The sequence below is a fragment of the Macrotis lagotis genome, chromosome 7 (assembly GCF_037893015.1).
Source record: "Macrotis lagotis isolate mMagLag1 chromosome 7, bilby.v1.9.chrom.fasta, whole genome shotgun sequence".
Lineage (NCBI taxonomy): Eukaryota > Metazoa > Chordata > Mammalia > Peramelemorphia > Peramelidae > Macrotis > Macrotis lagotis.
In genome coordinates this window covers 127,843,005-127,866,216 of record NC_133664.1, presented here as the reverse complement: position 1 = coordinate 127,866,216, position 23,212 = coordinate 127,843,005, and the positions used below count along the sequence as shown (strand labels likewise).

The following is a 23,212-nucleotide window of genomic DNA, read 5'->3' as shown; positions in this document are numbered from 1 at the left end:
CCTCTACCTTTTAAACATCAGTCCTTAAGCAGCCTCGGTAAGCCTTTATCTTGTAAGACTAAGTGAGGTCTATGGATAGTATCTCCTTATTCATTCTTAGGGCTTCTTTGCCCTCTTAAGAGTTCCATTTTATAATCTTCAGGGGAGCCTATTGACATTGTTAGATGAACTTTTAAGGACCTTACAAAGGAAGCATGATGAACCTAGGCTAGTTAATCCTTAAGAATTCTTAATCTCCTAGTTTCAAGAATTTGGGATTCTGTATTCATCTCATGGATTGGTATATTGTTTCTGACTCTAAGTCCAGATCAGTTTCTAGATAGTCATTTAGTTTCTTGGTCATATCAACAATGTAAACTATTTTCAGGATTGGATATCCTTCTAAAGTCTTTTAAGACTTTATATCAATATGAAATAATTCTATTAATACCACTTTTCTCACTCAAGTGGAACTAATTAAAACAGGCCAACAATCATTCCCTCTTCCTTCTCTCATAATCCCCAAATAGGCAGAATTGGATATACTAGTTAGATCAGGCCCATTATTTTAAAAATTGCCAAACTGACGCCCAGAGAGATGAAGAAATTTGTTTGAGGTTTCACAAGAACAAAGCCAAATCTTGAATTTAGACTTTCTGATTCAATATTCATTTTTTTTTGCCTCATCACACTATCTCTTAGTGGGAACATCTTATTTGTTATAGAGATTTACCAAGTATAATGAACTTTGCAAACCTTAAAACTCTATATTAAGAGCTAGCTGTTTATTATTAATGGTAATTATGATAACTTTTTTTAGGTTTTTTTTCCTTTTTGGCAAGGCAAACGGAGTTAAGTGGCTTGTCCAAGGCCACACGGCTAGGTAATTATTAAGTGTCTGAGGCTGGATTTGAACTCAGGTACTCCTGATTCCAGGGCTGGTACTCTATCCATTGTGCCATCTAGCTGCCCCCATGATAAGTTTTCCTTGAAGTGCTGATATCTCTCAAACAAAGGAACTTCTACTCCCTATCTAGAATATCATTGCCAGACTCTTAGAAAGGTCCATAGGAGTACCTGAGTTCAATTTTGACCTCAGACACTTAATAATTACCTAGCCGTGTGGCCTTGGGCAAGCCACTTAACCCTGTTTGCCTTGCAAAAAAAGAAAAAAAAGAAAAAAAGAATAGGAAAGGTCCATAGGTAGATCTTAAAGATCCACTCCCATGAACCTAGGAATTGTCTATTCCAGCTATCCCTGGATGGGGAAAGAATAGTAGTTTAGACTACATTCATAATATCATGAGGAAGGGGTGTTTTATAGAATTATTGTTGTAATTTCCTTCATATGTCCTTATTACTTCATTCCTCCCCCTTTTGAATGTCAGTCCCATGATCTTTGGCTCATCCATACACAAAAGAATTAGGGAAGAGTCCAGAAGGTGTTGTTAAGGGCATAGTCAGCACTGACCTTATCACACTTTGCCTTTCTTTCCCAAGCTGTTTTAATGTATGCTACAGTTTATAGTACTTACCATCCATTTTATGAGACTCCTTGGTGACACCCAGTAAAGGAAAAGGCAAGTATAGACACCTAGGAAAAAACACCCATGTAAACAGACTTCCTGGAATTGAATTGCCGGGACCTGAAGATCTCCACTGGAAATCTGGCATTCTCTTTTATGACAACATAATCAGTAAACTCTGGAGGAGTGTAGGGGCCAGCCTAGAAATTCTGGTCCTGAGTCAGACTACTTTATAAAGGCTGAATATGAGAAATGCCATATGGGGAGAGAGGCTGGTGCCCTTGTCAGAGTAACAGCAATTCCTACTGCTTCTCGGTACATAGGTCAATTGCATTATGGTATCATTACAACTTTTCTATTCACCTAATTCAGAAACCTTGAAGTGTCATCCTTGGTTTTTCTCTCTCCTACACTTCCCCCTTACATCCATACTTTATTACTTCAACACCTAAAATATCTTTTGAACCTCTCTATTCAAGGCATTCAGGTCCTTATCTCTCTGTTTAGGTCTTTATCCCCTCTGTTCTAAACTACTGGAATAGATTTTTTTTTTTTTACTAGTGAGTCTGTCTTATTTTTTTCTCCTCTTCAATCCTTCCTTCATATATAACTGCCAAAACTAATTTTCCTAATGTACAGTCTCATTTGGAATACTTTCTCACTAAAAGACTTGAGTGACTCCTTATTGCTTACTTCATAGAATATAAATTTTGTAGCTTATTTAAAGCCTTCTGTAATTTGGCACCAACTTATTCTTTCAGTCTTATTTAGCTTTATTCTCTGTTCATACTATTTTATTACTCATGTTTCAGTCAGGCTAAATGCCCGGTTATTCCATGACCTTGGCTGTATTCTTCAGCTTTCGGGCATCTGTAGAAATTGGTCCACATCTGGAATGCAATCCCTTCTTTTCTTTGCCTGTTAGGATATATGATATTTATATTGATGAAATATGAAAATATAGAATATTTTCTTAGGATACTTTGCCTCTATTACATTCTTTATTGCACTTATTCCTGTACACATTTCTACTTACAATATTAGAGCATGACTTTTAAAATTCCTGTATCTCTAAAGTTTAACACAGTAGCCTATGTGCATTAGGACTTGATAAATATTTATTTCAGTTGAAATCAAGTGGAGGTGCTAATGGGATTTTCATTGTCATAAAGTACTGTGATTAGTTTCAAAATCATGTTCTCAGTCCTTTTCTATCCTGAAGGGTATTTTGGTATATGTTTAACAATCAACTTTTGGGGGAAGCTAGGTGGTGCAGTGGATAGAGCACCAGCCCTGGAGTCAGGACAACCTGTCAGGATGACCTGAGTTCAAATTTGACCTCAGACATGTAATAATTACCGAACTGTGTGACCTTGGGGAAGTCACTTAACTCCACTGCCTTGAAAAAAAGAACAACCAACTTGTGTATGGGGGCTTTAACTTTTATTTTAACTGTTAATTTCCCCATTAGTCTCTAAAGCCTAGAAATCAATAAAATAGTAAATTAAGCCCCGATCTGTGGAGATTGGCAGACTTTGAAGGTGCAAATGCTCACATTGAAAATTTAAAAATCTGCTCCAATCAGTTAGATGTGACTCTAGTACAACCCTGGTCTTGCCTGAAAGTTGAGCACTTTTAAGAGGAAAGAGCAATGCTAAGATTATAAAAACTATATTTTACTGCATTTACTTTACAAAGTTTTTCTCCCCACAACTATTGTCTACTTTTATTTTCAATGAGTCCTATTAGGAAGGCATTCAGGATCTTATTATCACTATTTTATAGATAAGATAAAAAATAGAGCTTAAGTAATTCTCACAAGGCCACATACCTTGCTGTGTAGTAATAAAATTAGATTTGGAATACTTGTCATGCTTTCACCTAGACTAGAACCAAAGAATTTTTTTTAAAATTTGTAACCTAGAAAAGAAGGATCCTCTATCATGAAAAGTGCAAAATAGCTGCATTCTTACTCTTACCCCACCACTATTCATGATATATAAGTACAAAATTGACAGGATTACTATATTCCCTCTAGGACCTCTTCCTTAATAATAATAGCTGACCTATCCAGGTATGGAAAAGGCCCAGAACTCAGAGATGGATGGTCTTGTTTGTGGAACACTCAGGAAACCAATGTCTCTGGGTTAAAGTAGATGGTCATAGTAGTGAAACCAAGTAAAAGAAGACCAGAAAGTTGAGGAGGAGGGCTAGTACACAAGGTTTTGAATACTGAATAAAGGATCATGTGTGTGACATAGTTAGACCTACACTTTCAGAAAATCACCTTTGCAGGTGATTTCCAGGTTCCAGTGTTCCTTCCCTTCTCTCCCATTTCTTTTTCCTATCTATCCTATTATTGCCAGAGTAGTCCTGCTAAGGCATGGCTCTGATTGAGAAAGTGGTATTATAAAAAGAGGGAATGAATGAATGAATGAATGAAAGAAAAAACTTTTTGCTGGATACTGAACTATGCAAATATAAATACAAATAAATAAGACAATCCCCATCTTCAAGGAATTTACATTATTAATTTGTTTTTAGGTTTTTGCAAGGCAGTGGGGTTAAGTGGCTTACCCAAGGCCACACAGCCAGGTGATTATTAAATGTCTGAGGCTGGATTTGAACTCAGATACTCCTGACTCCAGGGTGGGTGCTCTACTCACCACATCACCTAGTCACCCCTCATTATTAATTTTTTAAAAACTTAACCACCAAATAAACCACTTAACCACCAAATAAAATATGCATTTTCATATTATAGCTGATGGACAGAAAAAGAGGATTGTGTGTGAAACTGTAAATCTTTATTATGCAAAGCTTAATTCCATATTGACTTTTCCAAGGTTTCCTACTTGTGATTCTTTCTGACTTTACTTCTGTTCTCTTCCACACATTAAAAATGCTGCAATGACCATATTTTCTTTTTGGATTACGCTATCCTTTTCTTTCTCTTCTCTCCATCTTCTTCCCCCCCCCCCCAATCAAGTAGAGGGGGAAAAAATAAAAATAAAAACTTGTGACAAACATGCATAATCAAGCATGGCCAAAAAAATTTATTTTACACTATGTCTTATTTTTTTCTTATTCATTGTAAATCCATTACCAGTCTATAAGGAGGTGCATGATAGCAAGTTTCATCATTGGTCCTCTAGAATTGTAGTCAGTCTTGTTTTGATCAGAGTTCTTACGTTTTTCAAAGTTGCTTGTCCTTGCAATACATTTGTTATTGTATAAATTGTTCTATAATTTCTGCTTGCCAGTTTTTCAATTAAAAAAATCTTCCTAGATATTTCTGAAAACCTTCTTTCCAACATTCCTTAAGGCATTTTAATAATATTCTGGGGGCTTACTTTTGATTGGGGAAAACAACTCATAAAAGGGAGGCAGCATTGGAAAGATTGTGGTTTGGTTCCCTGGTTCTAGGTAAGATAAGGTAAAGAGCCTAGGATCTCAGATATGCAGCAGGAATTCTATGGAAGGAGGATGGTCAGAATGCATGTAGCACTGTTTGGAAATGACTGGGAATGGCATTGTTCTGGATAAGAAACATCAAAGTAAATCAAAACAAGAGGAGAATCTTACTTTGTGTGGGGTGGGGAGAGGGGAGAGGGGGAGACAGAAAGAGAGGAAGGAGAGAGGGGAAAAAAGGAAGTGGAAGGGAGGGACAGAGGGAGAGGGGGAGAGGGAGAAAGAGATAAGGAGATAAGGTGATCTTGAGTTTAGTAGGAAGCTAGGAATTATAAAAATCTCAATCTCCAACAATCCAGCCCTATAGCACTCTGACCCTTGCTTACTGACTTCCAGTGGTAAGGAACTATCCACTATTTCTTAGACCATTTCAGATGAGGATTGCTCAAAATGGTAATTTTTTTCCACAATCAAGTCTAAATTTGACTCCATGAGTTATTGTTATCACTCCTGATTATGCCTTTTGTGGTCAACGAGAAAAAAAAAATCTAACCTCTTTCTCAGATGAAGCTTTTTGGATACTTGAAGTGTGCTTTCATACTCCCCTCCCCTCTCCTTTCCCCAGTTGTCCCATCACCAGACTAAACATCCCAGTTTTTCCAACTGTAGCTACTGGCTGCTTGAGTTCAGTTCTGCCCATGAGGAATCATTATTCAGACTTGGGAAAGCATGGGTGGAAATAAAACAAAAATGTATTAAAAAGGTTACAAGGCATAGGAAGGGTGTGTGTGTGTGTGTGTGTGTGTGAGAGAGAGAGAGAGAGAGAGAGAGAGAGAACAGCCAAGCAGTGTTCCCTGGGTCATGGTCATAAAAGACTGCAGTGGCCCTGAGCTCTGGTCCAACCCAGGTTTTTATGTCTTGCCTCTCATCCAGAGGGCAAAATGTGAACTCCCTTCCCCTATACTGGACCCAGAATTAGGAGGGTAAAGCCTAAGGAAAAGGTGTACAAATTTTACATTAAACAATGAATCAATGGTAATGTGGATCTCCACCCAATTTGAGCAGCCTTTTAAGATTGTTTTTGTTACAATCATAATTCTCTACTTCAAGTCAATTTACATCTCCACCCAAATTCTTTCTGTTACATTCACAATTCTCTTCATCTTTTCCCTGCATCACAACCAGCCTTCACAGGTGTTCTCTACTCTCTTTCCCCCTCTGATTTTCAGTTAGGTGACTTCAGATGACCCTCTGAAATAAGGGGATTGGACCTGATGCTTACTAAAGTACCCTTAAATTTTAGTTTCCTATGGATGTAATACAGACATATCTTCTATCCGCTCAACCTGGAAATACTAGAAGGGTAAGCCAAGGTTCATGGGTACAATGCTACATTGATAACCAGAAGTCATCAATTCTTTAAGCATAGTAGCTACAGGTGCCATAGTTAGCATTTGGGAGAATGAATTGTGTTCCTTTCCATGGTCCCATATTTCACTTCTAATCCTCGCCAGCCATCAGAAAGAGGGAGATGAGTGGGTATGGCTTGATGGGTTCAAATTCAGCATCCTTGCTGGAAAAGGAACTCAAAACACACAGCTCCCTGTGTCACCTTTGTATGCAAACAGATTAGGGGTGGGAATGATAATGGCTACATTTAGAGACTTAAAAAAACTTTGATAGTGTAATCCAACCTTTTGATTTTACAGATGAAGAATTTCTGAAGTCTGGAGAGAGCAAATGATTTGCCCACACAGCTGAAACAAATGAAGCAGCTTTGCTTGCTAAAGGACTGGATCTATATTCAGGAAGACCTGAGTTCAAATTTAATCTGTTTTCCTCTTTCTTGTATCTAGACTGCAGTCTTTATCTCACAATGTTCTGACATTTTCTCCCAGTCTTAACGCATATTGCAAATAACTTGCTGCTGTTCCTTCTGAAACCTTTTTATCTATTAGAAGTATATCATTTGTATACTCTAGAGTCCTTTTTAATCCAGACAGATCTTTCTAGTTCTGTTATCCTTTATTTCTAGGATGTGTCCTCCAATCCTTTCAATTATGCCTGTTGCTCTTCACTAGGCAGGTTCTAGGTCCTTTCATTTCTGAGTACTGTCCCTGGCTGCCCATTTACCAACAGACTGAGCCTGGGAGAGAATTTCTAAAAGCCTTTCTCAAGCACAAGGCCAGGACTGAAGCATTAGCCCGCCCACTCGACTCTGGGAGATTTAAATGCTTTTTGAGTTGAGAGGCCCTTTTGGGAATTCAAGGATAAAAGCCATCTTTGTTTTACTTTCGAAAGATCATGTGGATAATTAGAAAACAAAGGATTTTTCAATTATAATTTATTCCTTAACTCTTGTTAGATTTTGTATTCTGTTAGTGGCAACCTATTGAAATCTATCTAAGGATAAGAAAGGAACAGGTTGGGATTTAGGGAAGGAATTCAACAGGTTTTAGGGGTAGGGATAGAGGAACAGAGAAGAAGGGGGAGATATTTGAGGGAGATTCCATCAAGAATTCTGTGTCTCAGAGATGGAAACAACTATTTCTGCATTGAGTTTATTTGGGAGAGGAAAAGAATAGAAATCTTTTTGATATATCCAAATTTAGGAGGAATAGTATGATATTAGAAATAGGTTGCTAGTCTTGGAATCATTGAAGCCTGAGTTCAATTCCATCCCTAAGACTTAGTATAAAGTGTGATCTTGGGATAGTCATTTAATATCAATCCTTAGGAAATTCTCTTAGATTTATTTATTAAGTTATGTATAAAACTATCTTCACCAAGGAATGAAAGGAGAATAATGTAGCCAGTGCTGGAGTGGTTGCCTGGAAAAAGTATCTAAGGATAGAGAGATTAGCTGTCATAGTAAGGATAAACTATAGATTTAAAAGGATTAAGGCTTAGAAAAGGATGATCAGCTAATTGAATTTTGGAATTTGTGAACACAGAAGTGTAGGAATTGTGATGATGAAAAATCAGGAATATGACCATCCCTGAGTAAAAGCTCAGGGGAAAAGTAGGCCATGGAAATTGAGTAGATTGAGAATTTAAGAAATTATGGTATTTAAGGGAATATCATCAGGAGCTGAAGTTCTTGGGGTTGAGAAGGAAACTATGAGAGTCATTGAGAAAGGATAGGCAATGTCTTGGGCACTGATAAACAATAGTGACCAGGATCTGGTTTGGTTCTTAAAGTCAGCTAGATTGAATCTCAAAAAAGGTTATTGAGTGATGGTGTTTGAAGAAGAATCTGGGAGTGGAAAAGAATGGTAAAGAGGATTCAGAATCCTCTCTTGGGACCAGTGAGTCAGGGGTAAGAGAGAAAGCATAAGAGGTCCTGGAAAGAATCGTTGGGGATTCAGGGTTCTTTCAGGGAATGTGGCCTCAGTGAATAACAGAGAATGGAAAGAACAGGGGAGGAAGAGGTTTAAAATAAAAAAATGTTTTTGTTAATTATAGAGTGAAATTTCCAGGGGATATAGGAAGAGGTGGGCAGAATCTGATATTGCAATTCTGTGTCATGGAGGTAGAAGAGATTGAGGAAATGGAGAATGGCGCTCAAAGAGAGGAGGACTGGGTTTTTTTTTGATAGCTGGAATTTTGGTACTATTGGGTTGGGAGTAAAAGGGGTGAGAGTGTTTTAATCCCTAGTGTTTAGGCAGAGTATCGGTGGAATAGGGGAGGCCCACTGAGGAGGGCAGATAATTAGATGACTCAGGTTTTCCTTTCTAGAACCAAAGGCAGTATTGCAGTGTCCCCAGTACTACCAGAAACCCAGATAACAAGGACTGAATATATTTTGTCTTTGGAACCTCAAGAAGCTTAGCCAGGAGATTAGAGATATTGTCATATTCCAGGACCTTGACAGATAATGTTGCATCTTGTGGAGTCAGGAAGCTCATCTTCAACTCAGAGCAAGCAAAAGCAGGATCCACTGATGTCCAGAGATGTTTTAATTTACAAGTTCAAAAGATAAATATAATCAGTATAAATTTCTAAGGAAGAAAGGGTTTGGTATGGGGAAAGAAAACCTTACATTTAGAATAAAGAAGAGCTCCAGAAAGGGAATCTATTCTCTGGCAAAAAGGACTGTTGGCTTAGATAGCATGCTCACTGAAGCATTAAGAAGGTAGGTTAAGTATTGGAATATGATCTCACTGAGTGTTCCTTCCAATAATGTGGATCAAAATTCATCCTTGCCCCCTCAGCCTCAGTGATTCTTGTCCAAGTTCTTCTATAAATCCTCTACACAGTGATCCTGAATGCTGTAAGAATGAGGACATTAAGGAATGGATAAAGGGTTGCCAAGAGTGTGTTATAAAGTTCAGGGTTGGAAAGGACTTTAGAAATCCAGCCCAAACCCCTTATTTTATATGAGAAAACAAAAAGTCTGGTGAAAATAAATAATTTATTTAAAGTCACAAAGATAATTAATGATAGAGCTGGGACCAGAGCAACCCATTTTTCCTGACTTCTAGTTCAGTGATCCTTCTCAATATAATCTTGGCTGTCTTCCATGTGGGATGAATCACAGAGCTAAAATTTAACATTATTCATTTTTATTATTTTTATTATCATGAACAGGAATTCTTAACCTGGGGTACATGAATTTAAAATATTTTGATAATGCTTTCAAAATAATTTATTTCATTTGTAGTCCTATTTTATTTTATTTTGTGCTTTTGAAAACATTAATTAAACAGAAGGCTTTCATAGACTTTTACCATACTGACAGAGAAGTCAATGTCACAAAAATGGTTAATTATTTCTACTCTATGAGGAGATTCACTTTCTATATTTCTTTTTACATATATTTTAACAAATTTCCTTTTTTAATAAATTGTAAATATTGTTAGGCATAACTCTTCATACACACACACACACACACACACACACACACACATATATATATATGTATACTCCATGCATATACATATTAATCCTGGAGAAATAATATCACAAGGCAATATCATATGAAGCATAGGAGTTGTTCATTGATTACCTCCTCATTCTTGCCAGGGCCACTGTTTTCCAGTCACTTTTTAGCCTGATGACATTTTAAAAAATTATTTTTCTTGATGAATTGTAAGTGTGTTGCTGCTGGGTGGCAGATAGAGTTAAGGCCTGGAGTTAAGAAGACCTGATTTCAAATCTAGCCTCAGACAACTTACTAGCTGAGTGATCCTGGGCAAGTCCCTAAACCCTGTTTGCCTCATCTGTAAAATGAGCTGGACAAGGAAATGACAAACCACTCTAGTATCTTTACTAAGAAATTCTTAAATGGGGTCATGAAGAGTTATACAGGATTGAAAAATAACAGTGTGTTATAGATGGCTTGTGAATACTTAGTACAGATTAAAATTATTTTTTTATTAAGATATCTTAACAAAATGGCACACCTCTCAAGATGGGAGGGGGGAGGGGAAATCTCAAAATTCAATCTCTTTTATGCAGTTTGAAAGACTTTGTTCCTGCCCCCATGCCAATCATAGGGGCTGGGGTTACAAATCTAATTGATACATTGGTTTCTATACATTTCCCTGCCCTGCACATTATACTAATAAGCAAGAACAGCTAGATCTCCTTGAACATGTGCAAAGAAGTTCAAGACTCCAGGTTAAGTTAAAAACAGGTGGGGGCAATCTCATCCATTTTTGATCAAATAGAGGCCAAATCTTTTATCTTAACTCAGTACCTGCCCATAGGCAACAATATAGACAGACCCTAGTCTTTGAAATGTAGATTTACAATCCTCCCTTCACCTTCCTGTGGAACCCAAACACTCACATTTTCCTCATAAGTGTATTGTAGTTCACTCAGTCTTACCATGGACCTCTACATTGCTTTTTTGGGTGACCTTCACCTCTAATTCTTCAGAGGTTCTATGACTTACAATGATATAATACTAGAAACTATCTGCAATTTATATCTTTTGAGTTATCCAAAAAATTGTCTTGGGAGGATGTCAGAAGTTGGAAAAAATCTTGAATCCTATTATTTTATTTGAAAAAAGGTGACAAAGGGGCTATTAATAATTACTAATTCATTTGATTACTTTTCCATTGCTATAAATTTTTCTGAAAATAGTTTAAATATGCTTTGAGGGCAACTTTGGTATATAAATATAAAACAAATGACTTTTAAAAAATAAAATTCTATTGATATTTTTGTCTTTATATTATCTACATTTCCCACAATATCTCCCAGTCATGCCTTATGATAAAGAATAACAAAAGGAGGTAGAAAGAAAAACATGAGCCAGCAGGTTAAAAAAAAAAATCTGACATTCTCTGCAGGGTTCGACACTCTTAGTTGAACATCTTTGCAACAAAAGAGTGTGTTTTTATGTCTTCTTTAGGGCTCTGCTTCATCATTATAAAGTATTCAAGTTTGGTTGCTTTGTTGTTTTTTATGTTTACATTTCTATAGTCAGAGTGCATTGTTTTCCTGGTTTTGTTTAGTTCACTTTGCATAATCCACATAAATCTTTCCTTGCTTTTTTTTTTTGTATCATTGTATTCAATGTTTCTTACAACACAGCAATATTCCATTATATTCATGAAACATTATCTGTTTAGTCATTCTGGGCTGCATATATAGAAGTGGGAGTCATATGTAGAGATATATCAATTAAACTCAATTGAGCAGTTGAAATTACTGAGATGATAAAGAGAGATAGGATAGATTCTTGGGGAACATCCGTAGTTAGGCAATATCAGAGATACTGAGTCAATAAAGAGGTTAAAAAGGAGCAGTTAGAAAGGTCAGGAGGTAAACTGTCCCTCTCCCCTAAAAAAAAAAGAAAAATCCATAGAGAATGATGTCCTGGGGAGGATGTCAAATGTAGAAAATAAGTCAAAAAGTATTAGGAATGAGCATGAAATCATTCTTATCTTTGGGAAAATAGTTTAGTGATGAAATCTAAAGCTAGATTGCAAAGGATTAAGGGAAGAATGAGAGGAGGGGAGGTAGGCACAACCAGTGTGGCTAACTTTTTCAAGTTTTCCCTTGAGAAAGGGAAGGAAAAATATAGTTAGAATGATAGCTTGAGGGGATGTTAGGGTTTAGAGATCCTTTTTTTTTAGAGGAAGGAGGAGATCAAGTTTCAAGGAAGTTAATAGGGACATATCAAAGGTTCATGAGAAAGAGGAGAATGATTGAGAAACCAATCTCCTGGTAGAGATAGGATTGGATAGGATTGAATGTGTAGAAGATTTGACTTTGGCAAAGAGAAGGGGACTATCTTTTTGTCAGCCTGGGGGAAAGGAGGAGAGAATGGTAGATGATGCCAATGGGTTTTAGAATGAAAAGTAGATGAGAAGAGGGAGTTTACATTGAGTGACCTTGGTATATTTTTCAATAGAATAAGAGGCAAAGTCCCTTGATAAGGGATTTAGAGAAAGAAGAATGGGAATGAGCAGGGCATCATGAAGGAAGAGAAAACTTGAAAAGTTTTTTTTTGGAGAGTGAGATAGGAACTCAAATGGGGAAGAATAAAAGGAATAACCTTGCTGCAATCAGAACCCAGTTGAGATTAGTTAACATAAATTTGTTATGTACCACTCACTCAACAAAGATCTGGAACATCACAACTTCATCATTTGCTCTGAATAAATATGGAGCAAATGGATCGTGGGAATAATTCATGGCTGAGGTTTGTCAAGAGGAAAGTAGTTATGGGACAAAGGGGCAAAGATTTCAAGAATGAACAATAGTACAAAGTTGAAACAAGTAGATGATGGAGAGAGAGGAAAGTGAAGTCAGAACTATGAGAAAAGAAAAGTAATCAGAGTGTAATCAGAAGTATAGAAAATGAAAATATTGAAGGGAGTTAAAAAATGTAATAAAAAGTGAAACATTGAAAATTGAAATCATAGGAAATTACAGTTAGATAGGAGAATTTCAGCATTTCTAATTAGGTGTATGGAAACTTTGTAGTTGTTATTTATGTAGTGTGTATGTTTATGACCCCATGGATCATACTGTGTATGGGGTTTACTTGGCAAAAGATAATGGAGTGGTGTAAGGGGTTAATAGACAGAGTACATGGCCATGAAGAGTTCATCCTGAGAGTCACTGAGACCTGGGACAACAGGAATGTCCATACCAGAGTGCTCTGAACTCAGGAAGGAGCTCTGTCCCTTCTCTCTGTTGTTCTCCTGCCTTTCATTCCTTATCTTGTTGAAGATTCTCAGGAAGGAGCTTTTGTCCTTATCTCTCTGTCTTTCATCCTTATCTGGTTGAAGATTCCACATATTCCAGGATACACACCTTTTGTGGCATGCCCTTTATACTTTCACAGTGCCTGGAGATGAGGAATGCTGATACAGGGGGACTAGGCTTATATATACCCTTACTCAACTATGTGAGTCAGAGATGTAGCATTTACCTGCAATAAACTCCTTACTTATCTCTCACTGGCTGACTTTCATTATTTGACTTGCTGGCATGTCCAGGGTGCCCTGAAGAGCTGTGGAAAATCAGGCCAAGGCCCAGCTGCCCAGAGTGGAATGCAACAGAGTGGTTTACCATTGCCTCCAGGATTAAGCAAATAAAAATTAAGTAATTTGCCTAGGGTCACATATAGAGTAAGTTTCTGTTTTTTTTTTTTTAGTTTATTTTATTTTTTAAACATTCATCTATGTTTATTTTTAAGTTACAAAATTTCTTTTCACCTTCCCGTCCCACCCCCCCCTCCCCTCAGTGGTGAATAGTCAGGTTAACATTGGCCATACATATTTTTGATAAACATGTTTACATATTAGTCATTTTCAGTATGAGGAATTAGGATTAAAAGGAAAGAGATATATAAATAATTTTATAAAGTGTCCATCAGATTCTGAAGGGTCATTTTTTCTTTTTGTTTTGCTTTGTTTTTCTTTTTCTGGATGGGGATAACATTGTCCATAGCTGGGCCAATAAGGTGGTCCTAGCTCTCTGAACTGCTGAGAGGAGTTGCTTCCTTCAAGTATGATCATCTCACAATGTTGTTAATGTTCACATTGTTCTCTTGGTTCTGCTCCCTTTGCTCAGCATCAGATCCTGTAAGTCATCCCATGCTTCTCTCTAGAGTCTGACTATTTATGGTTTCCACAGTATTCATGTATCATAACTTGTTTAGCCATTCCCCAATTGATGGGCATCCTTTCATTTTCCAGTTCCTTGTCACTACAAAAAGAGTTTCTATGAATATTTTGTAACAAGTGAGACTTTTTTCATTTTTAATTATTTCTTCTGGAGAGACCTAGAATTGGAATTGCTGGGTCACAGGGAATGAACATTTTTATTGCTCTCCAGAATGGTTGAATACATTCACAACTACACCAGTAATACACCAATGTACCAATCCTCCTACAACATTAATCATTTTCCCTTTTTCTTATCTTAGTCAAACTGATAGGTGTGAGGTGATACCTCATCGTTGTTTTAATGTGCATTTCTCCAATCAATAATTATTTGGAGCATTTTTTCATATGATTATATATAGCTTTAATTTCTTCATTTGAAAACTGTCTATTCATATCCTTTGACCATTTATCAATTGGGGAATGACTTGAAACCTTATAAATTTGATTCAATTTTCTATGTGTTTTAGAAATGAGACCTTTATCAGGACTCCTAGTCATGAAGATTATTTCCCAGGTTTCTGCTTTCCTTCTAATTTTGGCAGCTTTGATTTTATTAGTGCAAAACCCTTTTTAATTTAATATGATCAAAGTCATTCATTCTGTAATTTATAATGTATTCTATTTCTTGTTTGGTCTTAAATTTGTACCCTTTCCATGGATCTGTTAGATAGTTTCTTGGTCTACTAATTTATCTATGGTGTTGCCCTTTATTCCTAAATCTTGTACCCATTTTGACCTTATTTTGGTATAGGGTGTAAGATGTGGGTCTATGCTCAGTTTTTGCCATACTGTTTTCCAGTTTCTCCAATAATTTTTGTCAAATAGTGAGTTCTTATCCCAGAAGTTGATATCTTTGGGTTTGACAAGCAGTGGATCACTGTAGTCATTTACTGTGATTTCTGTTGAACCTGTCCTAATCCACTGATCCATTACTCTGTTTCTCAACCAATACCAGGCAGTTTTGATGACTGTCACTATATTGTATAATTTTAGATCTGGAAGAGTTAGGCCACCTTCCTTTACATTTTTTCCCCCGTCAATTCCCCTGCTATTCTTGACCTTTTGTTGGTCCAGATGAATTTTTTTTACCATTTTTTTTTCTAGCTTTGTAAAATAGTTATTTGGTCATTTGATTGGTAAGGCAATGAAATTTAATTTGGGTAGAATTGTCATTTTTATTATATTTTATTATTATTATAACCATGAGCAATTGACATTTTCCCCAATTATTTAGTTCTGACTTTATTTGAGTGAGAAATGCTTTATAATTGTGCTCATATAGTTTTTGGGTTTGTCTTGGGAGGTAGATTCCCAGGTCTTTAATATATCTATAATTACTTTAAATGGAGGGTTTTTTTGTTCATATATAGAAATGCTATTGATTTATGTGGGTTTATTTTATATCCTGCTACTCTGCTGAATTTGTCCATTGTTTCAAGGAGTTTTTAAGATGATTCTCTTGTGTTCTCTAAGTATACCATCATATCATCTGCAAAGAATGAAAACTTTGCTTCCTCATTGCCAACTATGATTCCTTCAATTTCTTTTTCTTCTCTAATTGTTATGGCTAGCATTTTTAATATTATATTGAACAGTAATGGTGATATTGGGTATCCTTGTTGCACCTCTGATTTTGTTGGAAATGCTCTGAGTTTATTCCCATTACATATAATATTTATTAATGGTTTTAAATAGATATTACTTACTTTTAATTATTTTATTTATTTATTTTAAGGAAAACTTTCTTTATTCCTAAAATTTCTAGTGTTTTTAATAGGAATGGATGTTGTATTTTATCAAAGGCATTTTCAGCATCTACTGAGATAAGTATATGATTTCTGTTGGTTTTGTTTTTGATATGTCAAATTATGTTGGGTGTTTTGCTAATATTGAACCATTTCTGCTTACCTGGTATAAATCCTACCTAATCATGTGTGTTAGCCTAGTAATAACTTGCTGTAGTCTCATTGCTAAAATATTCAATTATCAATATTCATTAAGGAGATTGGTATATAATTTTCTTTGTCTGTTTTGGTTCTTCCTGATTTAAGTATCAATGCTATATTGGTGTCATAAAAAGAATTTGGCAGAACTCTTTCTTCTATTTTTTAAAAATAATTTATGTAGAATAGGAATTAATTATTCCTCAAATGTTTCATAGAATTCACTTGTTAATCCATCTGGATCTGGAGACTTTTTCTTAGGGAGTTTATTAATGGTTTCTCCATCTTATTTTGCTGAAATGGGGTTATTTAAGTATTTTATTTCCTCTTTAGTTAATCTGGGTAGTTTCATTTTTGTAAATATTCATCCATTTCACTCAAGTTATCCAGCTTATTGGCATATGGGTTGGCAAAGTAGCTCTGAATTATCTTGTTAATTTCCTCCTCATTGGTTAGTTCACCCTTTTCATTTTTGATACTGGTAATTTAGTTGTCTTCTTTCTTTTTTTTAAATCAGATTAATCAAAGGTTTGTCTATTTTATTGGCTTTTAAATAAAACAAATTCTTAGTTTTATTAATGAGATCAATGGTTTTCTTCCTTTTAATTTTATTAATCTCTGTCTTGATTTTCTGAATTTCTAATTTGTATTTGATTGGGGATCTTTTATTTGTTTTTTCCCTAGCTTTTTTAGTTGCATGTCCAATTCATTGATCTCTTCTTTCTCTATTTTCTGGCAATTTAGACATATAAAGTTTCCCTTCAAAACTGCCTTGGCTGCATCCATAAATTTTAGTATGATATCTCATTAGTATTTTCTTGGATATAATTATTGATTATTTCTATTATTTGCTGTTGATCCATTCATTATTTAAGATAAAGTTATTTAATTTCCAATTAGTTTTTGGTTTATCTTTCCTTCATTACATATAATTTTTATTGCATCATGGTTTGAGAAGTATATATTTATTATTTCTGCCTTTCTGCATTTGATTATAAAGTTTTTGTGCCCTATTACATGATAAATTTTTGAATAACTGACATATACTGCTGAGAAAAAGGTATATTCCTTTCTATCCCCATTAAGTTTTCTCCAATGGTTTATCATATCTAAGTTTTCTAAGATTTCATTCATCTTCTTAACTTCCTTCTTGTTTATTTTGTGGCTAGATTTATCTAGTTCTGAGAGAGAGGAAGGACGAGGTCCCCCATTATTAAAGTTTTGCTGTCTATGTCTCCTTGTAAGGAGGAGAAGGAAATGGCAAACCACTCCAGTGGCTTAATCAAGAAAACTCTGAATGGGGTCAGAAGAACTGAACACAACTGAAAATAATGAAAACTTATATAGGTAGTGGTGGGGGAGTGCGTAATTTTCCTGCATGTTGTGTTTGTTGTTGGGTCAAAGTTTCAAGAGATCATCAGAGATCTATTTTGATGATACCACTATTTTGTCTGATATAGAAAAATGGGTTCATTGGTGATTTGAGACATGAATATTTTAATTCATTTCTCACAATTCCTTTCCTCTCCTCAACAAGTTCTTCTCCAGGAATAGATAAAATGAAGTCCTATAGTTTTGAGGAAAATAAGAGAACACTTTATTTCGATCATCTTTAATAGATTCAGTAAAAGTCTTTGCTGATGGTCTATGAATGAATTAATCTCTGAAATAAAAATAAACTTGCTTGGTAAGCAGATGACTTCCTAGTTATTTCTGCTGCTTGAGATTCCTTATCATTAATTTTTTCTTGATTTGCTCCCAGGAGAAGAAAATTTGTCTGTAGATTGCAATGACAGTGAATTGAATAATACAAATGAGCTACATAATAGTCATATTCTTCTCAGAAAAAAGATTATAATAAGCTAAACTATTTATCTTCATTAAGCTAGAGATATAATATCTACATAGAACAAGCTCTACTACCCATTGATAACAAATGAATGGGAAATAAAAGTTTAGATTTGATTTATTTGAGTCTGTCTAATCCATCTGCTCTTTTAGTTTCTTTTTCTACCTTAATCCTTATAAATATGCACACATGGACATATGTCTTCATTGACTAAAAACATTAAATGCAATAAAGATGGATGAATTGCATAGAATCACTCACTTGTTTTATATGCTACCAACTGATGCACCTTCATTTTTATTATGTGAGAATTAATGGAGGGATTTTCTATTTCTCTATGTTTATTGAAGCCTGAGAATAAAAATTTAAGATATTGTAACGAAATGAATTTGTTTAAAGCCACATAAATCCTTCAGAAGTTCTGAGTTACTTTCTTTGTATAGTTCTCACTGTACTCTGTATTACTCTAAGGGAAAATTTATTGGAGGATGAAATCTATCTGTTGTCATGGCATAGATTTTGAGCATAATATATATTCTAAGATTATTTTAAAGTACATTTACTCGGTGAAATCTACAATAACTAGGATAGTTATAATAAAAAATTGGGTAAACCTGAATATACTGTATTTATGCAATATAATGGTATGATCCTTACGAATTTAGCTTGAATAAAAAGTGAAGGCTACACACAAGTCCTCTATTTTAGCATAAAACTATATGTTATGTTTTATTTTCATAGAGATCATGTTTTATGGGGTGCTAGTCCATTGCATCTTTTTTTTTGTACTAACAGAAGAAATTCAGTTCTTTCTCTGAAGTTCCAACTAAGAATATTGTCCTAATATCTTCTGATTATTAATAAAGGTATTAGTATTATCCAACTCAGAGATCTATTCAATACTGAGAATTATACAAAGTCATTAGCTTAGTTTCATTGGATTATATAAGTACTAACTCTACCTGCTTTTCTTAGAAATGAGAATTCAGTTATTAATCATGCCTAATTATTCTTCCAAGTATAGTTTAAAAAATGATTTGGGAACTGGAAAATTCAAAGGCCATTTTAAAAGAAGACTTAGGAAACATTCAGAGTTTGTGGTTGTTTTAGGAACAAGGCTTTAAAAGAAAATGAAATAAATGAGATCCAATTATGGTCTGTGATGTACTTGTGATTTGATGAGAAATGATGCAAATTCAACTGATATGAATATTTACAGAGCAAGAGTACAGTTAGAATGACCACACTGATCCTAAAACCCATTTCCTTGTCAGAATCCTTATTGATGACTTGGTCGACTTGTTTTGCTATTAGTATAAGAACAGCTTGCTTCAGAAAACAAAATAAAAAAAATATATTGTATTCCTAAATTAAATAGAAATGATTTTCTGTATGTCTTCTTCTTAGGTCATTTTTGATGAAAACATACAGGGCAGTCTAAGAGACCAAATTTGCCTCAGCTTTCACTGGTAGTTCTATTCAATTAAATTCAACAATTATCTACCTATTATGGATAAGGTGCTATGTGGTAGGAGCTGGGGATCTAAAGGCAGACAAAACAAAAAATCCCTGGCTTCAAGGATCTATTCTTCTAGAAGATGCAAATCTTTTTCTCTAATGCTGTGACCTTGGGACCACAGATAGCCTCATATTTCTGCTCCACACTCTTTTTATTTCTAAAGGGAATTTTCCTAATGATAGTCAACCTTTTTAAAAGCATACTTTTTGCCTCAGGTGGGGAAATCTCAATATAAACTAGATATAAACAGTTATGTTTTAGGCATACAACTTAATCCATCTTAGAATGGTAATAAAAATACAATATGAGTACTCCAGGTTCTTCTGAGCTTAAGGAGTTACCTGGGGGATGGTCAGTAGGTTCAGTCATATCTGACTCTGTAATGTCATTTGAAGTTTTCTTGCCAAATATACTGGAGTGGTTTGTCATTTCCTTTTCCGGCTCATTTTATAGATGAGGAAACTGAGGTAAAACTAGATTAAGTGATTTGCCCAGTGACCAGACAATTATTGTCTGAGGCTGAATTTAAACTCACAGAGATGGGTCTCCCTGACTCCAGACCAAGCACTCTAAATACTTCACCAGTCAGCCATGCTTTATCAGGGATTCAGAAAGTTTTTATTTTTATATTTTACTTTTAAATTTTACCCACTATATCCTACTTCTTATCTTAATGGTCTCCAGAAACAGGAGATTTGGAATCACAAGAGGGAACCTAGAAATAATTCCAATTAATCTTATCATTTAAATAGATGGAGAATATAAGGCGCAAAGAGAGGAAATGATTTGTTTAAGGTCTCCAAACCAAAAATGAAGGGATAAAGCTGTCCTCAGGTAGGATGGGCCCTCTAGGACCTGTGGTTTGGCTTTAGTTAAGTGAAATATAAACACATCTTCAGGCTGATTCAGATGAATCAAGAATTAAGGAGCAGAACAGGACTGGGACCAAGGGCTCTGATTCTCCAGGTTGGTTAAACATTTTCTGTTAGCTCTGTAACAAGACTTTTTCTGGGACCTAGGAAATATCTGGTGCTCTTAAACTGGTTTCTTCTTGATTTCTGGGTTCCATAATCAAGAATCAGACCCAGGGGTCAAGTTAGTTCCCATGAACCTCTACCCTCCTTCCTGCTATGAATCAATTCTCCTTTCTTTTCTGTTGTGAAAAGATAATGTGCTTGAACATTGTTTTATCTAAAATAGTTTTGAAAGGTTTGGAATAGAAGAAAAGTCAAATTCCTTTTAAGAAGAGGCTTAGAGGGAGATGAAAGAAACTAGTTATCTTATGTGAGTATAATTTTCATATTAATAAGAGTTTCAAAAGAGGGGCACAAAAGGTCATCGTTAAGGTCTCTCAAGAAGTCTTTTTTTTTGACAGGACAGTATACCATGTAACTCAGTGCTGTGTCAGGACCTCCATGTTTCAGAGGATGGATTTTAGCTGGGTTGTCAAAGGAATTTCCATTTCAGTGTTCAAAGATGTATAAGATGATGATGATGCTAATTATAATAGCGTGCATTTATGTAATGTTTTAAGGTGTGCAAAAATGATTTTCAAATATAATCTTTCTAAAAATACATTTTTATTGATCTTTTTCCTTTTTTACATCATAATTTCCTCATTTTTCCTCCTGTCCCCTTCCCAGAGAGCCATGCTGTTTAAGAAATATGTGCAATGTACAAATAGGTATATATATATATATATCTATATATATATATATATATATATGCAAACACACACATATGTGTGTGTGTATGTAAATATATGTACATTATGTTCCTGTTAGGCTAGCTGCTCAGGAAGTGTTAGGTTCCTGCCAGCTAGCTTATCCTTACCCAGTCTAACACTGAAGGGGCAGGAGACAAGGGAGACAAGGATGACAAGTTCTCCTTAAAGTTCTCCCTAAAGTTCTCCAAGATCTCTGTTTATTAAACCAAATACAAGTGCTTAAATATCCTCCCCAGTTCCTGGTCCACTTCCACTCCTGTGGCACTCTACAATCAACCAGTAAATAATGCTCTGGTGCTAGAGGACACTAGGTGATGAAATTTTACAGTGCTTCCACACACAACAGTCCCTTATATGTATATATTTAAAGACTAAAAAGAAGAAAATGTCAGCATCAGTAATCAACACAATTGAATAGATTAGTGAATGTTCTACTTTTGCTGAAGGATGGATGGAAGCTTCTTTTCAAATATGTTTTTTGGAACTGTCCTTTGTAATTTTGATACTTTTACTTTTGATTATTTTTTGTGATTTTTTTAATACTTGCACTGTTTTAATCATTATGTATATTGTTTTTTTTTGGTTCTACTTACTTTACTCTGTATCAGTTCATATAGCTCTTTCTATAACTTTCCATATGTATTATGTCATCATATTCATTTGTTACAGCAGAGTAATATTCCATTTCATTAATGTGCCACAATTTATTTGGTCATTTCCCAATTGAAAGGCATCAACTTTGTTTCCTATTCTTTGCTATCACAAAAAGTGTTTGAAAATACTTTGCTGACTATGGAAATTTTCTTATTATCAATGGACTTCTTAGAATGTAAACCTAATAGTGGAATTTTCAAATGTTATTGTCATTTATGTCATTTTACTTGCATAATTCCAAATTGCTTTCCAAAATGGTTGTACTGATTCACAACTTCACCAACAATGAATTATTGCATGTATCTTCTCATACCTCTTTCCTTAACAACTATTTTCATCATTTGTTTTCTTTGTGTGTGAAGTAAAACTTCAGTGTTATTTGGATTTACATTTTTCTTAAAGTCAGTGATTTAAACCATCCTTTCATATGGTTGCAAATAGTTTACAATTCTTCTTTTGATAATTGTTTCAACATTTACTTTGACCATTTATCTATGGCTTTTGTTTTACATCTCTATGTAATTATCTTTATATATATACTTACAGAGATAGGTTAACTGCTTATGTGGCTTTGATGTCAAACCTTTATCAGAAAGCTTTGAAACAAATATTTCCCCCATTTGTCTGTTTTCCCTTCTTATTGTAAGTATATTAATCTATTTACACAATTCAGCTTTGTGTAATCAAAGCTATCTGTTTTATTTTTTGGAATTAATTCCATTCCTCGTTTGGTTAAGAATATTTTTCCTACCTGTGAAAGGCATATAATCCACTTCTCTTTTATTTATTTTTATGGCATGATCTTTGATGTTAGGATTGCTCATCCATTTAAAATTTATTATGGAATATGGCTTAGGGTGTTTTGAGTTTAATTTCAATCAAGTTTCTTTCTAGTTTTTTCAAATAATTTGTCAAATAATTTTTTATCAAATAATTCCTAGGAAATTTGTTTTCTACTTTATTGAATGCTGGGTTATTGAGTTTCATTGTTTAATTCTCTATCATCCAGTCTCTTTCATTGATCTGCCTCTTTATTTTTTCTAATTTTTAAATCAATACCAAGTTTGAATAAGTGGTATCAAACTCAAACAGAAAAGGGGGCCACAAACCATGCATAAGGGTTCCTGTTGGTATTGACTTGGGAAACTACATGTTAACAATATCTATGTTCTATTGTATTTTTATTTATTTTGTTAAATTTTACCAATTATATTTTCATCTGATTTGTAGCAGCACTCTGTAGTGTCTGTATATTGAACACCTCTAGTTTTGATATAGTCTATTTCTGCTATTTTATGAGGTCTGAAAGCACTATTCCCCCTTCTTCCTTATCTCTTTTCAATATTTCCCTTAATGTCCTAGATATTTTAATTTTCTGAATGACCTATAATTTTATTGAATTCCACAAAGTCTTCCTTAGATAATTTGATTAGCATAGTATTAAAACCATAAACTAATTTTCACAGTATTA

At 34.8% G+C, this 23,212-nt stretch overlaps 1 long non-coding RNA gene across 2 annotated transcripts in view; it reads right to left on the bottom strand.

Annotated features, from left to right (window-relative positions):
- Nucleotides 1-1,632, bottom strand: part of LOC141492990 (uncharacterized) — a 50,825-nt gene extending 49,193 nt beyond the window's left edge. The window contains exon 1 of one of the 2 annotated variants that reach the window (XR_012470097.1): nucleotides 1,515-1,632. This is a non-coding gene — a long non-coding RNA (uncharacterized LOC141492990). The remainder of the gene's footprint in view (nucleotides 1-1,514) is intronic. The other variant, XR_012470096.1, reaches the window with a different exon arrangement.
- Nucleotides 1,633-23,212: the final 21,580 nt, after the last annotated feature.